Raw genomic sequence first — 23653 nt, 5'->3', positions numbered from 1 at the left:
CGGGAGGATGGGGAGGGCGATGAAAGGCCTGAGGAACAGTGAAACCTCAACTTCAATACCTTCATAAGGACAGGAGGGATTCTATTTGACATTGTCATTTGTAAACTCTATATTCTTGACCTAGTTGCACAGAATCCATGTAAACATTCCACTTAACCAAATAGGTCTAGGAAGCACCAAATGTATATAAATATATATTCAACCACCAAAGGATATAAATATTTCCTGAGAGACACAGCTAGAGCATGTCAAATACAAATGTGAATGCTAGTGGAAAACCAGTAAACTTGAAATAACATTGAATGTAAATATAGAAACATCAAGTTAAAAAAAGCAATAAAAATTGCTAAAACAAAAAGTGAAAGGAATAAAAGAAGAGAAAACTGAGAGCTAATCATACCTATTTACTCAGAGAAGAAATGTGGTAGTCAGTGTATATATTAGTGGAAAGACTGAGATGATGAAGTCTCAACTAATAGCAATGCTGCTTCCCAGACTGCACTATAGATATCCAAAACATGGAGGACTTTACTCTGAGCTAGAGACACAATACCTGTCTCTCCATTTTCCTTAGGACTTTTTCTTCTTGACAAAAAGAGTAAAGGCCATTAGCTCTCTGGAAAACAACTCTGCCCTTACCAACACTTGTCTTTTGGAATAAAGAAATTAATTATATAAACTCTCTGATTTCCAGGAACCATAGAACAGGGAATTCCAGATGCTTCTGAGAGGCTCCCAGCTACTGATTCCAAAGGTGGGAGACTCAGATCAAGGCTATCTCTTTAGCAATCCCACTAAATCCCTACCAAGTATTCACTGAGCTCTACCAAGGACCACGTATTTCTTCCTTTCTTTATATCAAGACAAGGGGCCATCTTCCTTCGTTCTCCCCATATCTTATCTTTTCATTCTCTTAGTTCTTCCTAAATGGCTGTTTACTTTGAATAGAGGCCAATTAGTAAACCCTAGAGGTACTGAAGGAATATGTGAGAGGCAGTTGCTGTAACAACAACACTTGTGACATCACAGAAGAAGATAGGGATCTCCAGGTTACTAGAGATTTTTCAGGGAGGGCCTAATTATGATGTCTCTGACAACTGCCTTGGCCTCCCTCTAAACATCTTTCCTTACAGTTACCAGTTTTGAGAGTGCGTTTTCCAGGTATGTCTCCTGTGACACAGGGGAAACATTTATGTACTCTGTCTCTCTAAAGCTAGTGATTTCTTTTTCTTTCTTTAGTGTTTTCATGCTCTGAATGGAGAAAGTTAGTCAGGCATGTGGCATGGGTAGAAAAGATCTAGGAACGTGTGGTGGAAGAGTTTATTCTGGATAATAATTCTATTCCCAGGTCCTTTACGTTGACATACACATAAATTTCCGAGGTTTTCTCTGTTTAACAAAGGCCAGTATTTTCCCTACAGACCTTTAATTGATTGAATATTGAATTTCATTTTTGTATTGTACTTTCTTTTATAGGAGATTTTATATATATATGTTTTCCTGAATGTGTACTCAAATATTCTGTTATGCAATTCCATTGTTTTTTTGCAATGAATTAGCAACAAAGCCTGAGCAGGTATAGAGTGAATATAACTGTAAATATTGTGTACCTAATTCAAATGATAATCTCCCAAATCCTTATTTTATCCAAAAATTATGAGACATCAGTAAACAAAGGACATCAAGGACTATAGAATTCGGATCTCTAGTCACATTAGATGCCAGTTCTATAATATCTACCTTCCTGTGTTCCCAGGGCCAGACTTAAGGGTTTTGCAAGTTTTACCATGATTCTTTCTTCAAGCCAAACACAAGAATCTGGGGATGGGCAGGAAGAGGAATGGCTTGATATCCAGAGAAACCGCAACTTCAATACGTTCATAAAAACCAAAGGAAGTCTGACTAGCATTGCCATTTGTTGATTCCACATTTTTGATCTAGTTGCACAGAATCCATCCTAAAGTTCCCCCAACCACATAGCTATAGGAACCACCAGATACCTAGATAGATAGATAGATAGATAGATAGATAGATGATATATAGGAAGATAGATATAGATAGATAGATGGATAGATAGATAGATAGATAGATAGATAGATAGATAGATAGATAGATAGATAGATATATCTGCCACAAAACTACAAAAGATTGATGACGCTAAGAAGTGCATGCTGCCAGGAAACTGATATAGATCTTTCCTGAGAGACCCAGGTAGAGTATGCCAATTACAAAAGTGAAGGTTATTGGCAAACCAGTTGAATGCAAACGAACCTCTTGTTAGTAAATTTGAAGAAAAGATTACCAGGACTGAATGGGCTTTCCATACCTTAAGAACAACAATGACAAATATCCATAGCCTTCTGGTAGAAAACTAATATTCAAAAACTGCACATGGACAGAACTATGGCTCCAACTGCATATGTAGAAGAGTATGGACTTGTTGGACATCAATGGGAGGAGAAGCTCTTAGGCCTAACAAAGCTGGAACCCCCAGTATAGGGGAATGTCAGGGGGTGCTGCAAAAGGGAGTGTTTGGTGAGGGTGAACAGCTTTATAGAAGAACTGGTGGGGGAAGGGATAGGACCCTTATGACTGGAAAACTGGGAAAGTGAATATTTGGAATGTAAACAAAAAATCCAATTTTTATAAAAGGAAAATGAAAATATAATAAGCTGAACAGCCAAAGTGAGGAATCTCAATCCCACTTGAGAGGGTGAAAAAATGAACCACAGGAGGGAAGAGAGATGGACCTGGGTGAGAAAGGAGACAGTAAGGGAAAGAGGGGAACATGGTCTTTTATTGGTGGGGAGTAGGAGTGAAGCCCTGTGTGCCAGCAGAATAATTGGAAACAGGCAACCGCAGGAGCTAAAAGGTTGGAGGTGGGGGGTAGCTCTAGAATATTCCAGAGACCTGAGAGGTAAGAGACTATCAGGACTCAGTGAAATGTCCAGGTGTGGGTAGAGGGAACTTGTAGAGGCTACCTACATGAGGAAGAGAGAGCATCAAGTGAGGGATAAGTTTGCCATCCACAAATCAAAACTCTGACCCATATTTGTTCCTCTCTGAAAGAACTTCAGGGATAAAACCAGAGAAGATCCTTAGTAAAAGGAATTCCAGTGACCCACCATATCGGGGAACCAGATTAAATAGAAGGCCCCAAGGCCTGACAATATTACTCATGCTTTGTCATGGTCACAAAACGGACCTGCCATGACTGCCTTCTGAAAGACCCAACAAGCAGCTAAAAATGTTACATGCAGACAATTACACTCAGCCAATGAACAGAAGCTGCTAAGGCCTGTGGTAGAACTAGGGATAAGCTGGAGGAAGCTGAGGAGGGGAGCAACCTTGTAGGAGGACCAGGAGTGTTAACTAACCTGGACGCCAGTGACTTTTTCAGACACTGCGTCATCAATGCGGCATCATGCACCAGCTAATATGAGGCCTCTAAAACTGGAGTGCTGATTCTGGACACAGCAAGAGAAGATGCACTTAACCATCAAGAGACTTGAGTCCCCAGGGAGTGGAGAGGTCTGGTAGACTGTGGGTGGAGTGGGAGACAGCTTCATTCAGATTGGCATGAGGAGAGTAGTTATGGGATGTAGAACAGTCAGAGTATGGGCTGGGAGAGGGATGAAATCTGGATTGTAAAATTCTATTAAATAATATTTAAAAAAAGAAAATGTAAACTAAAATAAACTCTTCTTTTCCCAACTTTCATTTTTCCCTTTTGCTCATGGTATTTCATAACAGCAATAGAAACTCTGGCTAAGACATGGTATTATGGACAAAAGTGTGCAAATGCTAATTAGAGAAGAATGACATCTCTGTGTAGTCAAGTTCCATGAACTGATTCAAACTTCCTTATTCAGAGGTAGCAATAAACAGCGAATTTCTAAGACTAAGTTTATTATCATGACATAGAGAACACTTTTTCTTCCAACCATTATGGGATCTGTGGTATCCAGAAACAAAACAAGAGACTGGGAATATTAAAAGGGAAGAATCTTGTTTAAACATTCATGGAAGAAATGAAATTAATATCTATTAGATTACCACAAAGAGGATGATGCTTCTGATTGCTGTCTGCTACCCAACACAATCACTATTCACTTTTATTCCTTCCAAAGTAATAATAGATTAATTAATAAGACTGTATATCTACAGATATTGTTTAAATTTAATGTGAAATTAACTCCAAAGATTACTGTTTGTATTGGAGTATTTTGTTTACTACATTTATTATAAAAAATAATTTGTGTAAGAATGTCAATTGGAATTGCTTGGAAAATTTCCTATAGCTTGCAGATATGATATTACTTTAATGAGTTTTTATAGTAGCAGTATTTCCATTTGTTTATATCATCGTTTCTTCTATATCTAATGATGGAAATGACAATAGTTAGATTAATTCTGAAACACCTGGATAAATTTCCACTTACCAAAGGAAATGTTTATTGAAGAACTGCAGAAATTATCTTTCTCAAAGCTGATGGATTTTCTTCATGTATATTGGTATTAGCTTTTGGAAAAAGAAAGTAAAATTCATTTTTGAATGTCTCAAGTTACCAAAGTACTTTAGAAAAAAGCCAATCTTCTCTTATTAAAGGAGATATTTATCTAATTTTAAATAAATTTTAAAAGAATTTAAAAGGATAGATTTTCGGTTCTTTTTTAACTGTCCTATAAGAAATAAAATGCAGTTTGATCATTTTAATTTTTAATGTACTAATGTAAGGGTATAATTCTGTGACATAGAAATATTGCATACACAATAGCCATCCCATCAAATTACTCTTGTTAATTTTGATTTTGCATTCACTTGCAGTTCAGAATAATTATCTTATAATTTCTGGCATTTTAGCAATTGCGAATTCTCATTTTCTCAAATAACATAGTATTACATTTTTATCTCAAAATATTTACAAATAAATTTTGCAAAAATATATGTACTACAGAGTTTCCTTTATGCCTGTACTTAATATCAAAATATATCCTGTAATCTTTAGCTATTGTTGCAATCCCATTCACCATGACACATCAGATTTATTTTGGCTCTACACGGTTGACAAATACACCCTCACACAAATGGTGGTTGCTATAACAGATCATACAAAAATTTGGCAACTTAGAAGGTTGCAATAAAAATCAGTAAATTAGAATTAATGCAGTAAATCTGGTGGAAGATTAATGCATGCTAGCTGGAAAACAGTTTTGACCAAAAAAAAACTTCACACGTGTGAGACTTAAATTATAAATAAAATATATTGTATGGCAATATGAACCCACTCTAAAATGATCATCCTTATATCCTTTTAGAAGATCTAAAATATTTATAGTATTCTTTTGAATGCATAAGGGCATTTTATATTTTATACTAAGTGTTTTCTCAGTGGAACTTGTCTCTTTACATTCTTATTTGCTTTACAATTAGATAATGGAGGCCATGTTTCCATCCCAGACAGTAAGATTTTAGATGCTGTATTCCCCCACTATACTATAGCATTTTAAAAAATTTTTTTAAATGAATTCATCTCCTAATATTATTCTAAGTGTGAAAGTCACATACCCAGAGAGTACTGCTTCATGTAAGGAATTATATTCTTAGGATATCATTCATTCAATTAATAATTTTATATTTTCACAGTTTAAAAGGATGTTGTTTGTGACCGAAAATACATGGAAGATACCTGTGTACCAAAACTGTCCCAATATTCTTTATTGCTGTCTTATCCCATAAAAATCTTTCTGAGAGTGGTTTAAGCTATGTTGGAAGATATGCCAATGCATCATTTTTTTTATTAACTTGAGTATTTCTTATATACATTTCGAGTGTTATTCCCTTTCCTGGTTTTCCCCCTAATCCCTCCCCCTCCCCTTCTTTATGGGTGTTCCCCCTTCCCATCCTCCAATATTGTCGCCCTCCCCCCAACAATCTGGTTCACTGGGGGTTCAGTCTTAGCAGTACCCAGGGCTTCCCCTTCCACTGGTGCTCTTACTAGGATATTCATTGCTACCTATGGGGTCAGAGTCCAGGGTCAGTCCATGTATAGTCTTTAGTTAGTGGCTTAGTCCCTGGAAGCTCTGGTTGCTTGACATTGTTGTACATATGGGGTCTCAAGCCCCTTTAAGCTCTTCCAGTTCTTTCTCTGATTCCTTCAACGGGGTTCCTGTTCTCAATTCAGTGGTTTCCTGCTGGCATACTCCTCTGTGTTTGCTGTATTCTGGCTGTGTCTCTCAGCCGAGATCTACATCCGTCTCCTGTCGGTCTGAACTTCTTTGCTTCATCCATCTTGTCTAATTGGATGGCTGTATATGTATGGGCCACATGTGGGGCAGGCTCTGAATGTTTGTTCCTTCTGTGTCTGTTTTAATCTTTGCCTCTCTATTCCCTGCCAAGGGTATTCTTGTTCCCCTTTTAAAGAAGGAGTGAAACATTCACATTTTGATCATCCGTCTCGAGTTTCATTTGTTCTAGGCATCTAGGGTAATTCAAGCATTTGGGCTAAGAGCCACTTATCAATGAGTGCATACCATGTATGTTTTTCTGTGATTGGGTTACCTCACTCAGGATGATATTTTCCAGTTCTGACCATTTGCCTACGAATTTCATAAGGTCATGATTTTGATAGCTGAGTAATATTCCATTGTGTAGATGTACCACATTTTCTGTATCCATTCCTCTGTTGAAGGGCATCTGGGTTCTTTCCAGCTTCTGGCTATTATAAATAAGGCTGCTATGAACATAGTGGAGCACGTGTCTTTGTTATATGTAGGGGCATCTTTTGGGTATATGCCGAAGAGAGGTATAGCTCGTTCCTCAGATAACTCATTGTCCAATTTTCTGGGGAACCACCAGACTGGTTTCCAGATTGGTTGAACCAGTCTGCAATCGCACCAACAATGGAGGATTGTTCCTCTTTCTCCGCATCCTCACCTGCATTTTTTGTCACCTGCATTTTGATCCTAGCCAATCTGAGTAGTGTGAAGTGAAATCTCAGGGTTGTTTTGATTTGGGTTTCCCTTATGACTGTAGATGTTCAATATTTCTTTAGGCATTTCTCTGCCATTCAATATTCTTCAGCTCAGAATTCTCTGTTTTGCTCTGATCCCCATTTGTCAATAGGGTTATTTATTTCCTGCAGTATAACTTCCTTTGCTCTTTGTATATAGTGGATAAAAACTCTCTATCAGTTGTAGGATTGGTAAAGTTTTTTTTTCCAATCTGTTGGTTGCAATTTTGTCCTAACAACAGTGTCCTCTCCCTTACAGAACCTTTGCAGTTTTATAAGATCCCATTTGTCGATAAACGGTCTTAGAACATGAGCATTTGGTGTTTTGTTCAGGAAATTTTCCCCAGTGCCTATGTGTTCGTGATGTTTCCCCACTTTTTCTTCTATCAGTTTGAGTGTATATGGTTTGAACTGGAGGTTCTTGATCCAGTTGGTCTTAAGCTTTCTACAGGGCAGTAAGAATGGATCAATCTGCGTTCTTCTACATATTGACTACCAGTTGAACCAGCACCACCTGCTGAAAATGCTATATTTTTTCCATTGGATGCTTTTGGCTCCTTTCTCAAAAATTAAGTGACCAGGGGTGTATGGGTTCATTTCTGGACCTTCAGTTCTATTCCACTGGTTTATATGCCTGCCTCTGTCTCAATGCCATTCAGTTTTTATCACTGTTTCTCTATAATACTGCTTGAGTTCAGGGATATTGATTCCCAAGGAAGTACTTTTATTGTTGAAGACAGTTTTAGCTATACTGTGTTTTTTGTTATTCCCGATGAATTTATGAATTGTTCTGTCTAACTCTATGAAGAATTGGATTGGAATTTTGATGCGGATTGGAAAGAATCTGAAGATAGCTTTTGGTTCATTGCCCAATTTTACTGTATTAATCCTGCCAGTGCATGAGCATGGGGGATCTTTCCATCTTCTGAAATCTCCTCCAGTTTCTTCAGAGACTTGAGGTTCTGCTCATACCCATCGTTTACTTGATTGGATAAAGTCACACCAAGATATTTTATATTGTGAAATTTGTCATATCCCAAGTTTCCTTCTCTGCTTGTTTAGCTTTCATGCAGAGTTATTTTTATACCCATCCACTTTGCTGAAATTGTTTATCAGGCTTAGTAATTCTCTTTGGTACTTTTGAGATCACTATGTATACTATCATATCAACTACAAACAGTGCTATTTGGACTTCTTCCTTTCCAATCTATATCCCTCTGACTTTCTTTTGTTGTCTGCTTCCTCTGGCTAAGACATCTAGAACTATATTGAATAAATTGTGAGAGAGTGGGCAGCCTTGTCATATTCCTGATTTTAGTGGGATTGCTTCACGTTTCTCTCCATTTACCTTAATGTTAGCTACTGGTTTTGCTGTATATGTTTAGGAATGGTACTTAAGTTCCTATACTTTCCAGGACGTTTATCATGAAGGGGTGCTGAATTTTGTCAAATGCTTTCTCAACATCTCATGAAAGGATCATTGGATTTTTATCTTTGAGTGTGATTATATAATGGATTACAATGATGGTTTCCATATACAAAACCATCCCTGCATGCCTGGGATAAAACCTCCTTGATCATGATGGATTATTGTTTTGATGTGTTCTTTGACTCGTTTTGCAAGACTTTTATCTAGTATTTTTGCATCGATACTCATAAGTGAAATTGATCTGAAGTTCTCTTTTTTTGTTGGGTCTTTGTGTGGTCTAGGTATAAGAGTAATTGTGGCTTCATAAAAGGAAATTGGAAGTGCTCCACTTGTTTCAATTTTGTGGAACAGTTTGGAGAGTATTGCTATGAAATTTTCTATGAATTTTGGATAGATTTCTGCACTAAATCCATCTGATCCTGAACTCTTTTTGTTTGGGAAGCTTTTAATGATGGCTTGTATTTAGCTTTGGTACCTGGCATTCATCTAGAAAATTGTCCTTTATCTCCAGATTTTCAAGTTTTGTTAAATATAGGCTTTTTTAGGACGATCTGATGACATTTTTAGGTTTCTCTTATTTTGCTGTTATTTCTCCCTTTCCATTTCTGATTTTGTTAATTTGGACACACTCTGTGTGCCTTCTCGTTAGTCTGGCTATGGGTTAATGTATCCTGTTGATTTTATCGAAGAACCAGCTTTTGGTTCTGTTCATTCTTTGTGTAGTCCCCTTTTCTCTTTTTGGTTGATTTCAGAACTGAGTTTGATTATTTCCTCCCTCCTTTTAAGCCTGCACATATTTGCTTCTTTTTGATCTAGAGCTTTTAGGTGTGCTGTCAAGTTGCAGATGTATGATCTCTCCTGTTTCTTTATGCAGGCACTCAGAGCTATGACTTTTCCTTTTAGCACAGCTTTCATTGTGTCCCAAAAGTTTGGGTATATTTTACCTTCATTTTCATTAAATTCTAAGAAGTCTTTAATTTCTTTCTTCATTTCTTTCTTGACCAAGTTATCATTGAGTAGAGAATTGTTCAACTTCCATGTATATGTGGGTGCTCTTTCCTAATTTTTATTGAAGAACAGCCTTAGCCCATGGTAGTCTGGTAGAGTGCATGGAATTATTTCTATCTTTCTGTATCCTTTGAGGCCTGCTTTTTGACTGATTTTATGATCAGTGTTGGAGAAATTGCCATGAGGTGGTGTGAGAAGAAGGTATATCCTTTTGTTTTGGATAGAATGTTCTCTATCTGTTAAGTCCGTTGGTTTATACCTTCTGTTATTCTGTCTATGTCTCTGTTTAATTTCTCTTTTCGTGATCAGTCCAGTGGTGAGAATGGTGTGCTGAAATCTCATACTCTTATTGTTTGCGGTGCCATGTGTTCTTTGAGCTTTAGTAAGGTTTCTTTTATGTATGTAGGTGCCCTTGTATTTGGAGCATAGATATTTATGATTTCGAGTTCATCTTTGTGGATTTTTCCTTTGATGAATATGAAGTGTCCTTCCTTATCTTTTTAGATGACTCTTAGTTGAAAATCAATTTTATATGATATTAGAATGGCTACTCCAGCTTGCTTCTTCTGACCATTTGCTTGGAAAGTTGTTTTCCAGCCTTTTACTCTGAGGTAGTGTCTGCCTTTGTCTCTGAAGTTTGTTTCCTGTAGTGCAAAACGCTGGGTCCTCATTACATATCCTGTGTGTCAAACTGTGTCCTTTTAATAGGGAATTGAGTCCATTGATGTTGAGAGATATTAAGAAATAGTAATGGTCACTTTCTGTTATTTTCATAATTGGAGGTTAGTTTTTGTGTGCTTCTCTTCTCTTTGTTTTGTTGTGAAAAGATTAATTTCTTGCTTTAATCTATAATTTTACTTGCCTCCTTGTTTTTTGGTTTCCCCGTAGGTGTCCTTTGTAGGACTAGATATGTAGAAAGATATTGTGTATTGGTTTTGTCATGGAATATCTTGGTTTCTATGTTAATTGAGTGTTTTACTTTATACAGTAGCCTGGGCTGGCGTTTTTATTCTTTTACTGTCTACATGACATCTGTCCATGATCTTCTGGCTTTCATAGTCTCTTGTGATAATTCTGGTATATTTCTGATAGGTTTGTCTTTATATGTTACTTGACCTTTTCCCTTACTGTTTTTAATATTTTTATTTGTTTTTTTGCATTTGGTGTTTTGACTATTATGTGATGGGTGGATATCCTTTTCTGATCCACTCTATTTGGAGTTCTGTAGGCTCTGTGTATGTTTATGTGCATCTCTTTCTTTAGATTAGGGAAGTTTAATCTAAAATTTTATGAAGATATTACTGTCCCTTGATATTGGCAGTCTTCACTCTCTTCCTTACCTGTTAAGCTTAGTTTTTATCTTCTCATAGTGTCCTGGATATCCTGTATGTTTTGTGCTAGCTGCTTTTCCGTTTTACATTATCTTTGACAGTTGTGTAAATGTTACCTATGGAATCTTCTGCTCCTTAGATTATGTCTTCTATCTCTTTTATCCTGTTGGTGATTCTCACATCTGTGGCTCCTGGTCTCTTTCCTAGGTTTTCCATTTTCAGGTTTGTCTTCCTTGTGCTTTCTTTATTGTTTCTATTTTCATTTTTAACACCTGGATGGTTTTGTTTATTTCCGTCTCCTGTTTTGCTGTTTTTCCAGTAGTTCTTTAAGGTAGTTTTGAGTTCCCTCTTTCAGGGATTCTACTTGTTTTATTCTGTATTTTCTGTTGTCCTGTATTTTCTTAAGGGAGTTATTTTTGACCTTCTTAACATACTCCTTCATCATGATAAAATTTAAACTTAAATCTTGAGCTTCTTTTTCTGGGGTGTTTAGATATACAGTGTTTGTTTTGATGGGAGAATTAGGTTCTGTTGAGCCCAAGTAGTCTTAATTTCTGTTGCTTGTGGCCCTGACTAGCCATCAGGTGGTCTCTGGAGTTAGCTTGTCTTGCTCTTTTTGAAAGTGGCTTGAACGTCCTGTAGGCTCCTGTGTCAGGACTGCTGTAGAGCTATTTTCCTGTTTTCTTTTACCCAGTTAAGGGAACAGAGTATTCTGCTCTCAGGCATGTAGTTGCTCCTGTCCACTGAGTTCCACTGTCCCTGTGGGCGGGAACCAGAAGGAACTTCCCATACTTCTCCTAGGTCCCACTGTGGGGGGAGGTGGCTAGGAAGGCACAAGGTGTTTTCCTGATGAGTCATGAATCTGGGCAGAGAATAGTCTCCTCTGGTTTCCCAGGAGTGTCTGCTTTTCTGAAGGTCTAGTTTCCCTACCCTCGGGATTTTTGTGCAGGGAGCTGTTTGACCAGTTCTTTTCAGATCAAGGCACAGTCTAGAACATGGTGCTCCTGCACTTTGACCCCTTCTATATTCCTGTGTCCACACGCACTATGCATTTTTGTCTTGGACCAGAGATGTGGCAATGGTGGGCAGAAGTGCCAGTCTCTGTGCCTTGTACACTTGGTATTCTCCACACTCCTGGGTGATCATCTCTCTGTCCAAGAGCATCTAGGAGCAGGGAGCTCTAGGTCAGGAATAGAGAGGTTCAGGAGCCAGCTAGAAACTGATAGTGCCTGGTCCCAGAGGCAGTCTGACTTTGCATGTCCTGAGTCCTTCAGTCAGGTCACATGCAGCAGAAAAGTTTGATTCACCTCTTGTCTCAGGCCTGAAATCATTGGTTGGGGTGATTTTCCCCTTTCCATGAGAGCTGCAACCAGAAATGTCCTGCCCATAGTGCTCCTATGTTCCTATGCACAGGAGGCCCAGATGGAGATAGGTGTTTTTCTTGAGTCAGAAATGTGAGGAGAGTTTTCAGGGGTTCATGCCCCTCTGACGTCTAAGATTTCCCCACCCCACATGAGATTTGGGTGTAGAATACTGTTTGGGCCAGTTCAGATCCAGGTGCAGTTTGGACTGCAGGAATCCTGGAGCATTACTGCTCCTATATTCATGTGTCCAGAGGCACTATGCAGTTTCCTCTTGGGCTAGGGGTGTGGGCACAGGTGGGCAGAAGTGGCAGTTTCTCCTACCCTGAAGTCTCAGTATTGCCCACTCTTCTGGGTGATCAGCTCTCTGTCCCTCAGAGTTTCCAAAGGAGTTTCAAATGTTCATTCCCTATCCTACAGATCTCCAGTATTTCCAATTCTCCTCCAAAGTGTGTTGGACTAGACCCCTCTGGTCAAGGGGAGGTACAACAGGCCCCATCAGAAAAATAGGGCTCCAAAACTTCTTCTGTTAAAAGTAATCTCAGTGATTTCTTATATTCCACACATGGATTAAGTCCTGCCCCCTCTCAACAGGAGACTTTAACACCTTGGCCAACTGCCAAAGTGTGGGAGAGAGCTATGTCCACTCACAAAGACACTCAAAGATGTCCCCCATCTACACCAAAGTGCCTTATTCAATCTGCATCAGGTAAAATGAGTTGAAAACTGATTCTTCTGACAAAGGGGATTTCAGAAATTCTCTATTAAACCAAGAGGAACTTCAAAGTACTCCACTATAAAAATGGGCTTAAGTAATCACTTATGATCCAAGGGGGACAAAATACAGTCACAAATCCCCAAGTCAACCTCATAACACACATAACAGCCAAGGCAGAGACAAAACTTTCTGCATGTACACCATTAGATCAAGGACCATTGCCAGTTTCAGAAGGGGCTCTTGAGTGTTCCATACCCCTGCAAGATTTGGTAGAAAATTCTGAGTCCACCCAAGGAACTCTTGTGCCTTCTGCACATAAAAAATGTGATCTACCACCCTCACCATCTCCACCAGTACTTCCAATGTCCCTATGCAACAGAGAATTATTCAAATATCCTCTACCACCCAAAAGGACCCTCCTGACATGTCATCAGGCCGAAAAGAGACAAGTTTATCAGAACACACAGTCAATGAGCAATGCAGACTCCATATTTATACAATGTGCAGAGAAGATAAAACATCCCATACCTCCTCAGGGGACTCTAGGTCATTCTGTCCGAAAGAAGAGGCTCCAAAATTTTCCTCATACACATCAGAGATTCTAGGATTCCCAAAACTAAGCAGAATTCTCTGAGCAGTACTATATCTCCTAAAGAGACTGTGGGACAAGAAACATCTACTGAAGCCGTTCTTCCTACAGTCACATCTTTAGAAACGGCTTGTGGATGTGACACATATACAAAAGATTTTCTTGGACATATTCCATCTGTAGAGAACATTATGGATCCAACCATATGTGAAAGAGGAATGGTGGAATATGCTATACAAACACCGGTGTCTGTAGCATCCTCGACATCTGAGGAAACAGATTCCTTGGCTTCCATTTGTGCAAACCAATGCATACGATCTCCGCTATGGGAACATTGTTTTCTCCTCAAGATCAGACTTTTCCTCAACTACAGAAGATGCTACACACTCTTCCAAATGTGCACAAAGGGTTTCCAGTCCTTCTTTATACCCACAACCAGACCCAGAACATCTGCCAAATACCTCAAAGGCTCTGGATTTTACCTTACCTTCTGAAGGGGCCTTTGAACTTGTTTTACCTATCAAGCAGGCTAGGAAACCTGACACTTCTATATGAAAATCTGTTTCCTCTTCTCCAGCATAAGAAATTTTTCTTGGAACTTCCTCAGTTACACAACAATATCTAGATACATCCATATCTTCTTATGAGGCTCTCAGAACTCTCACATATGATCTTGATGCTTTAGGAGAGTTCACATCTTCAGAGGTAGCTCTAATAACTAACCCCCATTCTGATGTCAGTCAGGATTTCTAAACATATAAGGGTATATTAAGACCTTTCTAACCTGAGAAGGATGTCTTAGGTTCTACTACATCTTAAGAGCATGCTTCACAACTATCCCCATCTACACAAGTAGATTTATTTCACATGTCCACTCTGGGGAGAAATAGTCGATATTATCCCTCTTCCAAAATGGACCACAGGCATCCAGTTTCCAGAAACAAAACGTTAAAGTTTGTTCCTTCTGACGGAGTCTTGAGAAATTTCTCTTCTAAGGAAGACAGTTTCATCCTTCCCACATCTGCCAAAAGGGATCTTGCCATCTTCTTCTGCAAAAGAGACAGCAAAAGCTACAACTACTCCTCAGGTGAGTCCCACACCTTCTCTATCTGTCCAAAGGGCCTTGGAATTTTCAAAATATGAGGAAGGAAATATGGATAGTTACCAATCCATTCAAGGGATGCTGGACATCCCATATCATCCAAAAATGCTCAAAGTGATTTGTCATTTTGTAAATTAGACTTCAAAAATTCAAAACCTTTTTTATATTTACAAAGGTCTGAAGGAATGTCCACTTTATAAAAAAAATTCATTTGGACCTTTTGCCTTTAGCCCAAGTATATCAGAAAAATCCCATGTCTTCTAAAAGTTCTAAAAATCAATCTGGCTCTAGCACTCTTCCTGGTAAATATGTACCATCAGCCATACAATCCCAGATAATTGAAATCTAAAAAGGGGTATCTAGAAACTTTACCATCTGCCCAAAAGTCTTTAGGATGTTCGGCAACTTCTCCAAAATCTCGGTGCACCTAGAGAACAAAAGAACTAAAGTCATCTTCCCAAGGTACTTTCCTAAGAACCACATATTTCTTCTTTTATGTTATACCAAGAAAGAGGGTCAGCTTCCTCCATATCGCTGATGTGTTCATCCCATTTGTTCTCCCTCCAAAATGGCTCTTTACTCTGAATTAGAGGCCAGTTAGTAAACCATGGAAATAAGGAAGGAATATGTGAGAGGCAGTTGACCTCAAGAGGACACTTGTGACGTCAGAGAAGAAGCTAGGGCTCCCCAGGTTACAAGAAATTTTTCAGGCAGGGCCTAATGATGATGTCACTGAGAACTGCCATGGCCTACCTGCTGAACAGCTTTCCTTACATTGACCAGATTCAACAGTGCCCTTTCCAGGAGTGTCTCCTGTGACACAGTAGAAACCATTACATACTCAATCTCTCTAAAGCTAGAGACTTCTCTCTGCTTCATGACTGGTTACATGCTCTGAATGAAGAAAGTTACTCAGGGGCTTGAAACGGGTAGAAAAGATCTAGGAACTTGGGGAAGGAGATTGTTCTGGAGATTAATTTTATTCCCAGGTCCAATCCCATGACATAAATTTCAATTCCCTAGGTGTTCTCTGTTTCCCAGGTGCCAGTATTTTCCCTACAGACCTTTAATTGAGTGAATATTGTGCTACATTTTTGATTGTACATTCATTGATAGGGGACATTATGTATGTTCCTGCATGTGTACTCAAAATTTTCAATTTTCCAATACCATTTTTTGCAATGAATTTGGCTACAAACAGGGCCCAGCTATAGAGTGAATATAACAGTGTAGATATTGTGTACCTCCTCCAGATGATGAACTCCCAAATCCTTATTTGACCCATAAATTACCAGACATCAGTTAAGCAAAGGACAAAATGGTGTATTGAATGCTGTTTTGTAGTTCTATTAGATAACAGTTCTCTAATATCGACCTTCCTGTGGTCCCAGGGCAAGACTTGAGGGTTTTGAATGTTTTATCATGATTCTTTCTTCAGTCCAACCACAGTATCTGGGTGATGGTAAGCTAGAAGAATGGCTTGAGGTCCAGTGAAACATCAATTTCCATAGGTTATTAGAACAGGAGCGAGTCTATTTCACATTGTCAGTTGTGGATCCTATATTCTTGACCTAGTTACACAGAATCCAAGTAAATATTCCTTCAAAATTCTTAGTTGTTGGAGCCACCAAAAGTATATATATATATATATATATATATATATATATATATATATATATATATATATATATGAACCAGGCACCAAAACTAGATAGGATTGTTGAAGCTAAGAAATGCATGCTGCCAGGAACTGGACATAGATCATTTCTGAGAGACACAGCTAGAGCATGTAAAATAAAAAGTGAATGCTAGTGGCAAACCAGAGAACTGAAAATGGACCTCATGTTTGTAGATGTTTAGAAAAGATTACAAGAGCTGAATGGACTTTCAACCCCATAAGAACAACAATTCAACTAAGCAGAACTTTCTGGTACTAAACCTATATTCAAAGACTGTGTATGGACAGACCTATGGCTTCAACTGCATAGGGAGCAGTGAATGGCCTTGTTGGGCCCCCATGGAAGGAGAAGCCCTTCCTCCTCCCTAGGTTTGCCTCCCAGTTCAAGGGAATGTCAAGGGGCAGTACGAGGGGTTATGGAAGAAGGTTAGTGGGACTGTTTAGGGATCTCATGCACAGGATCCAGGGAAATAATATTTGAAATGTAAATATAAAAATATCCTATTAGAGAAAGCAATAAAAATTGCTAAAAAATAAAAAAATTAGAGAAAAAAAAGTTAACAGCCATCTAATCACACCTATTGACTCAGATATCTAAAGGGTAACTGTCAGTGAATGGTAGTTGGAGTAATACCAGTGGAAAGACTGAGATGATGAAGTCTCAAATAGAAGCACTTCTCTCTCCCAATTATCATTGTCAGACCCAAACAGCACTATAGGAATCCAAAGCAAGGAGGAGTTTACTTTGAGCTGAGTACACAATACTTGTCTTTCCCTTCTTCCTTAGGACCTTTCTCTTCTCGGAAAAAATTATAAAAGCCATGAGCTCTCAGGAAAAAACTGGGCCCTTTCCAACACCTGGCTTTTGGAATAAAGAAATTAGTGATATAACCTCTCCGACTTCCAGGAACCATAACAAGCAGTTGTGTCCAGATGCTTTTGGGAGGCTCTCAGTTCCTGATTCCCATAGGTTGAAGGCTCAGATATCTCTTCAGGAAACCCACTCAACCCCTAACCAGTTCTCACTGAGCTTTCCAATTGACCAAGTATTTCTTCCTTTTTTATACAAATCCAGAAGTCCAACTTCTTTCTCCCCATCACTCTTTCTTTACCCTCTTTCCTCTCACTCCCAAATGGCTTTTTACTATGAATTAGAGGCCAATTAGTAAACCCTAGAGGTACTGCAGGAATATGTGAAAGGCAGTTGCAGTCAGGGCAACATTTGTGACATCACAGATGAAGCCAGGGCTCTCCAGGATACAAGAGATTTATCAGGCAGGGCATAATGATGATGTCACTGAGAGCTGCCATGGCCTACCTGCTAACCGCTTTCCTTACATTGAACAGATTCGAGAGTGCCTTGTCCAGGAGTGTCTCCTGTGACACAGTGGAGACCTTTACATGCTACATCTCTCTAAAGCTAGAGACTTCTCTTTGCTTCATTAGTGGTTAGTAGCTCTGAATGGAGAAAATTAGTCAGGGGATTGGCATGGGTAGAAAGTATCTAGGAACATGGAGCAGAGGAGGTACTTCTGGAAAATAATTTTATTCCCAGGTGCATTCCTGTGACATACACCTCAATTTCCTAGGTTTTCTCTGTTTTCGAAAGGCCAGTATTTTCCCTACAGACCTTTAATTGATTGAACATTGTATTTCATTTTCATATTGTACTTTCCTTGAAAGGAGACTATATATATATATATATATATATATATATATATATATATATATATATGAATGAAAGTGTACTCAAAATTCTGTTTAGCAATTCCATTTTTTCCAATTAATTAGCAACAAAATGCCAATATACAGAGTGGATATAACAGTGTAAATATTGTATAACTACTTGAAAGGATAAGGTCCCAAATAATTATTTAATGCCAATATTATGAGACATCAGTAAAGCAAAGAACATCATGGGCTGTAGAATGTGAATCTCTAGTCCCATTAGATATCAGTTCTATAATATCTACCTACCTGTGTTCCCAGAGCCAGACTTAATGATTTTGGAGGTTTTATCATGATTCTTTCTTCAGGAAAAACACAAGACTCAGGAGGATGTGCAGGAAGAGGAATGTCCTGATGTCCAGAGAAACCTCAAATTCAATAGGTTCACGATAACAGGAGGGAGTCTGATTGGCATTGGCCTTTAATGATTCTATATTTTTGACCTAGTTGCACAGAATCCATCCTAACATTTCACCTAACCACATGGCGGTAGAAGCCAATATATATATATATATATATATATATATATATATATATATATATATATATATATATATATATATATATGATAGAGATAGAGATATATAGATAGAGATATATAGATAGAGAGATAGATAGAGAGATAGATAGAGAGATAGATAGATAGATAGATAGATAGATAGATAGATAGATAGATAGATTGATAGATAGATCTGCCACAAAACTACATAAGATTGATGACGCTAAGAAGTGCTTGCTGCCAGGAAATGGATATAGATCTTTCTTGAGAGACCCAGGTAGAGCTCACCAACTACAGAAGTGAAAGTTATTGGCAAACCAGTGGAATGTAAATGAACCTCTTGTTAGTAAATTTGGAGAAAGGAATACCGGGACTGAATGGGATTTCAATCTCATAAGAACAACAATGCCAACGACCCATACCTTTCTGGTACCAAACGAATATTCAAAGACTGTACATGGACAGAACTATGACTCCAACTGCATATGTAGCAGAGAATGGCCTTGTTGGACATCAATGGGAGGAGAAGCTCATAGGCCTACCAAAGCTGGAACTTGCAGTGCAAGGGAATGTCAGGGAGTGCTGGGAAAGGGAGAGCTTGGTGACGGGGAACACCTTTATAGAAGAACTGGTGTGGGAAATGATAGGAGTCTTATGAGTGGAAAACTGGGATAATAATTAATATTTGAAATGTAAACAAAAATATCCAATTTTTATAAAAGGAAATGTAAAAGTTTAACAATCTGAAGAGCCAAAGTGAGGAATCTCAATCCCACTTGAGAAGGAGAAGAAATGAACCACAGTAGGGAAGAGTGAGGGACCTGGGTGAGAAAGGAGACAGTAAGGGAAAGAGGGGAACATGGTCAGGTTTTGGTGGGGAGTAGGACTGTAGACCTGAGGGACAGCAGAATGAATAGAAACAGGGAACCTCAGGAGCTAAAAGTTTGGAGGTGGGGGGTGACTCTAGAATATTCCAAGGACATGAGAGTTAAGATACAATCAGGACTCAGTGAAATGTCCAGGAGTGGGTAGAAGAAACTTGTAGAGACTACCTCCATGAGGAAGAGAGAGCATCAAGTGAGGGATAGGGTTGCCATCCACAAATCAAAACTCTAAACCATATTTGTTTCTGTCTGAAAGAACTTCAGGGACAAAACCAGAGAAGAGCCTGAGTCAAAGGAATTCCAGTGACCTGACACATATGGGAACTAGATTAAGTAGAAGCCCATAAGACCTGACAATATTCCTCATGCTTTGTTATTTTCACAAAACAGACCTAACATGACTGCCTTCTGAAAGTCCCAACAAGCAGCTGAAAATGTCACATGCAGACAATTACACTTAGTCAGTGAACAGAAGCTGCTAAGCCCTGTGTTCGAATTAGGGAAAAGCTGGAGGAAGCTGAGGAGGGGAGCAACCCTGTAGGAGGACCAACAGTATTAACTAACCTGGACCTCAGTGATTTTTCAGACACAGAGCCATCAATGCGGCATCATGCACCAGCTTATATGAAGCCCCTAAGACTGGAGTGCAGAATCTGGACACAACAAGAGAAGTTGCACTTAACCCTCAAGAGACTTGGGTCCCCAGGGAGTGGAGAGGTCTGGTAGACTGGGGGTGGAGTAGGAGACAGCTTTATTCAGATGGGCAAGAGGCGAGTATGTATGCGATATAGAACAGTCAGAGTATGAGCTGGGGGAGGGATGAAATCTACATTGTAAAATTCCATTAAATAAAATTTAAAAAAAGAAAATGTAAACTAAAATAAACACTCTCTTCCCCAACTTTCTATTTTCCCTTGGGTCATGGTTTTTCATAACTGCAATAAAAACTCTTGCTAAGACATGGTATTATGGACAAAAGTGTGCAAATGCTATTTAGAGAAGGATGCCATCTCTGTGGAGTCAAGTTGCATGATCTGATTCAAACTTCCTTATTCAGAGGTAGCAACAAACAAGGATTTTCTAACAATAATTTTATTATCATGACATAGTGTACACTTTTTTATCCAACCAATATGGGATCTGTGATATCCGGAAAAAAATCAAGAGTCTGGGAATATTAAAAGGGAAGAATCTTGGTTAAACATTCATGTCAGTAATGAAATTCATACCTATTCGATTACCACAAAGAGGTTGATGCTTCTGATTGCTGCCTGGTACCCAACACAATCCATCTTCTCTTTTATTCTTCCAAAGAAATAATAGATTAATTAATAAGAGAAGAAAGTCTAGAGAGAAAGTTTGAATTTAATGTGAACTTAACTCCAAAGATATTATTATTTGTATAGGAGTATTTTGTTTACTACATTTATTATAAAAATAATTTGTGCAAGAATGTCAATTGAAATTGCTTGGAAAACTTCCTATAGCTTGCAGATATGGTTTTACTTTAATGAGATTTTACTGTATTAGTGAATTGCATTTGTTTATATCATGGTTTCTTCTACATCTACTGATGGAAATGACAATAGTTAGATTAATTCTGAAACACCTGGATAAAATTCCACTTACCAAAGGAAATTATTATTGAAGAACTGCAGCAATTATCTTTCTCACTAATAATGGACTTTCTTCATGTACATTTGGATATTGGAAAAAGAAAGCAAAATTCATTTTTAAAAGTCTCAAGTTAACAAAAGTACTTTAGAAAAAGTCATTCTACTCTTATTAAAGGAGATATTTATCTAATGCAAAATAAGTTTTAAATGATTTTAAAAGGAAAGCTTTTGGGTTCTTTTTTGACTGTTCTACAAGAAATGAAATGCAGTTTGGTCTCTTTGCTTTTTAATGTACCAAGTACTACTAATGTAAGGGTATAATTCTGTGACATAGAAATATTGCATACACAATAGCCATCCCATCAAATTACTCTTGTTAATTTTGATTTTACATTGCCTTGCAATTCAGAATAATTATCTTATATTTTCTGGCATTTTAGCAATTGGGTATTCTCATTTTCTCAAATAACATGCTTTTATATTTTTATCTCAAATTATCTACAAACAAATTTTGAAAAAATATACGTACTACAGAGTTTCATTTAGGAATGTACTTAATTTCAAAATATATCCTGTAAATTTTAGCAATTGTTTCAATTCCATGCACCATGACACATCAGATTTATTCTGACTCTACATGTTTGAAAAATACACCCGCACACAAATGGTGGTTGTTATCAGAGATCAGACAAAAATTTGGCAACTTAGAAGGTTGAAATAAAAATCAATCAATTAGAATTAAAGCGGTAAGTCAGGTAGAAGATTAATGCATGCTAGCTGGAAAACAGTTCTGACCAAACAAAATTTCACACATGTGAGCTTGAAATTTTAAATAAAATATATTGTATGGCAATATGAACCCAGTCTAAAATGATCATCCTTATGTTGTTTTAGAAGATCTAAAATATTTATAGTATTCTTTTGAATGTATAAGTGTATTTTATATTATATTTATCGTGAGTGTTTTCTTAGAGGCACTTGTCTCTTTACATTCTTATTTGCTTTCTGATTAGATAATGGAGAGCCAGTATTCCATCCCAGACAGTAAGACTTTAGATAATGTATTCCACCACTATACCACAGCACTTTTAACAATTTTTTAAATGAATCCATCTCCTAATATTAATCTAAGTGTGAAAGTCATATACACAGACAGTACTGCTTCATGTAAGGAATTAACATAATATGATTTCATTCAATCAATTAATTATTTTATATTTTCACAGTTTAAAAAGATGTCTGTATGTGACTGAAAATACATGGAAGATACCTGTATCACAACACTGACTCTCTATTGCCTTCTTATCCCATAAAAATCTTTCTAAGGGTGGTATAAGCTATGTTGGAAGATATGCCAATAAATAATTCTTTAACTAATAAAACCAATAAAACCAGCTGTCCATTTTTCTTTCCAATGATTCTGTGTGTTCATATAAGAAAACGGAACTATTATTCAAATTACTTTTCTTTAAAAACATGAAATGCTATAGGCTGCTGACCCTTGCCTTTCATACATAACAAAGATTCTGGAATCTTTTAACTTAAGCCAGCATTTAGAAGCTCTCTCATTCATTGAGGTTAGCCTCCTGTTCCTTTCTCACTCATTTTCTTCTTTTTTAATTGGATATTTTATGTATTTACATTTCAAATGTTATACCCTTTCCTGGTTCCCCTCTATCCCATCTTCCCTCCCCATGCTTCTGTGAGTTTCCTACCAATCCTGCCTGCCCACTCACACCTCAACACTCTGGCATTCCCTACAATAGGGAAACCAGACTTCATAGGACCAAGGGCTTTCATCCTATTGATGGTGGACAATGTCATCCCCTTCTATATATGAGGCTGAAGCCATGGATGCCTCCATGTGTCCATTTGATTGGTAATCAGTCCCTCACATCCTTCTTCATTCACTGGACAACAGGTTATTATGATTCACTGTTGTCAGTGCTGTCCTTGCAGCAGGAAAACAATGGTCAGTGAGCCTGGACCGCAGGAAGTTGAATATTCACACAAATGTATGAACACATGTAACCAGAGCTTGGTTGCCACTGAAAAAAAAAGCATGCAAATATATACAACATATTATGCAATGAACACTTTCCATGGGATTCAATACTGTTTCACAATACTATTGTCACTATTACTTGGTGGACAGCTCCATGATTGAGTGGGTCATCATTTATTTTTCATTATTTATTTAGTGTTGAATATTGAGAGCCTCAGACAAAGATCTTCCATCAGATCTTTGTACACAGTCATGGTCCTTTATTATTTTTTGTTCTGTTTTGTTTTGTTTTCTTTGGTTTGTTAAGGTATCAAAATATATACAGCAGAAAACTTAGCACTTTACCATTTTTGTTATAGTGCTCAGCATCTCTGGAGTGGGCCTGTCACTCCCTCTCTGACCCAGATGTCTTTGATTTTATGGAGCTTAGATGCCATGCATTTTACACATAGTAACCATCTTCCTTCTCTCTCCTCCCAGACCCAAACATCCTGCTTTTTACCACTGTTCATAAAAACTTTATATACACTGATATATGCAGCACCAGAAAATACTTGACATTTTGCTGTTAGCTTGGCAAACTCAGTGTCCTTCCATTCAGCATACACCAAATGCCTGAGTGATATTGCACCCCAAGGATAGCCCAAAGCTTATAACCCTTCAAATTAAAACTTTATTTTTTCACAAATATC

The 23653-nt window shown here is 37.9% G+C and overlaps 1 long non-coding RNA gene across 1 annotated transcript in view; it reads left to right on the top strand.

The window, feature by feature from the left end:
• Positions 1–1089: 1089 nt before the first annotated feature.
• The window catches only part of LOC134484433 (uncharacterized), a 32065-nt gene continuing 9501 nt past the window's right edge, over positions 1090–23653 (top strand). Inside the window, exon 1 of the long non-coding RNA XR_010061893.1 lies at positions 1090–1161. This is a non-coding gene — a long non-coding RNA (uncharacterized LOC134484433). The remainder of the gene's footprint in view (positions 1162–23653) is intronic.

The sequence above is a fragment of the Rattus norvegicus genome, chromosome Y (assembly GCF_036323735.1).
Source record: "Rattus norvegicus strain BN/NHsdMcwi chromosome Y, GRCr8, whole genome shotgun sequence".
Taxonomy (NCBI): Eukaryota; Metazoa; Chordata; class Mammalia; order Rodentia; family Muridae; genus Rattus; species Rattus norvegicus.
Note: the sequence above shows the minus strand (reverse complement) of the source record. Positions and strands in the feature narration are given on the sequence as shown.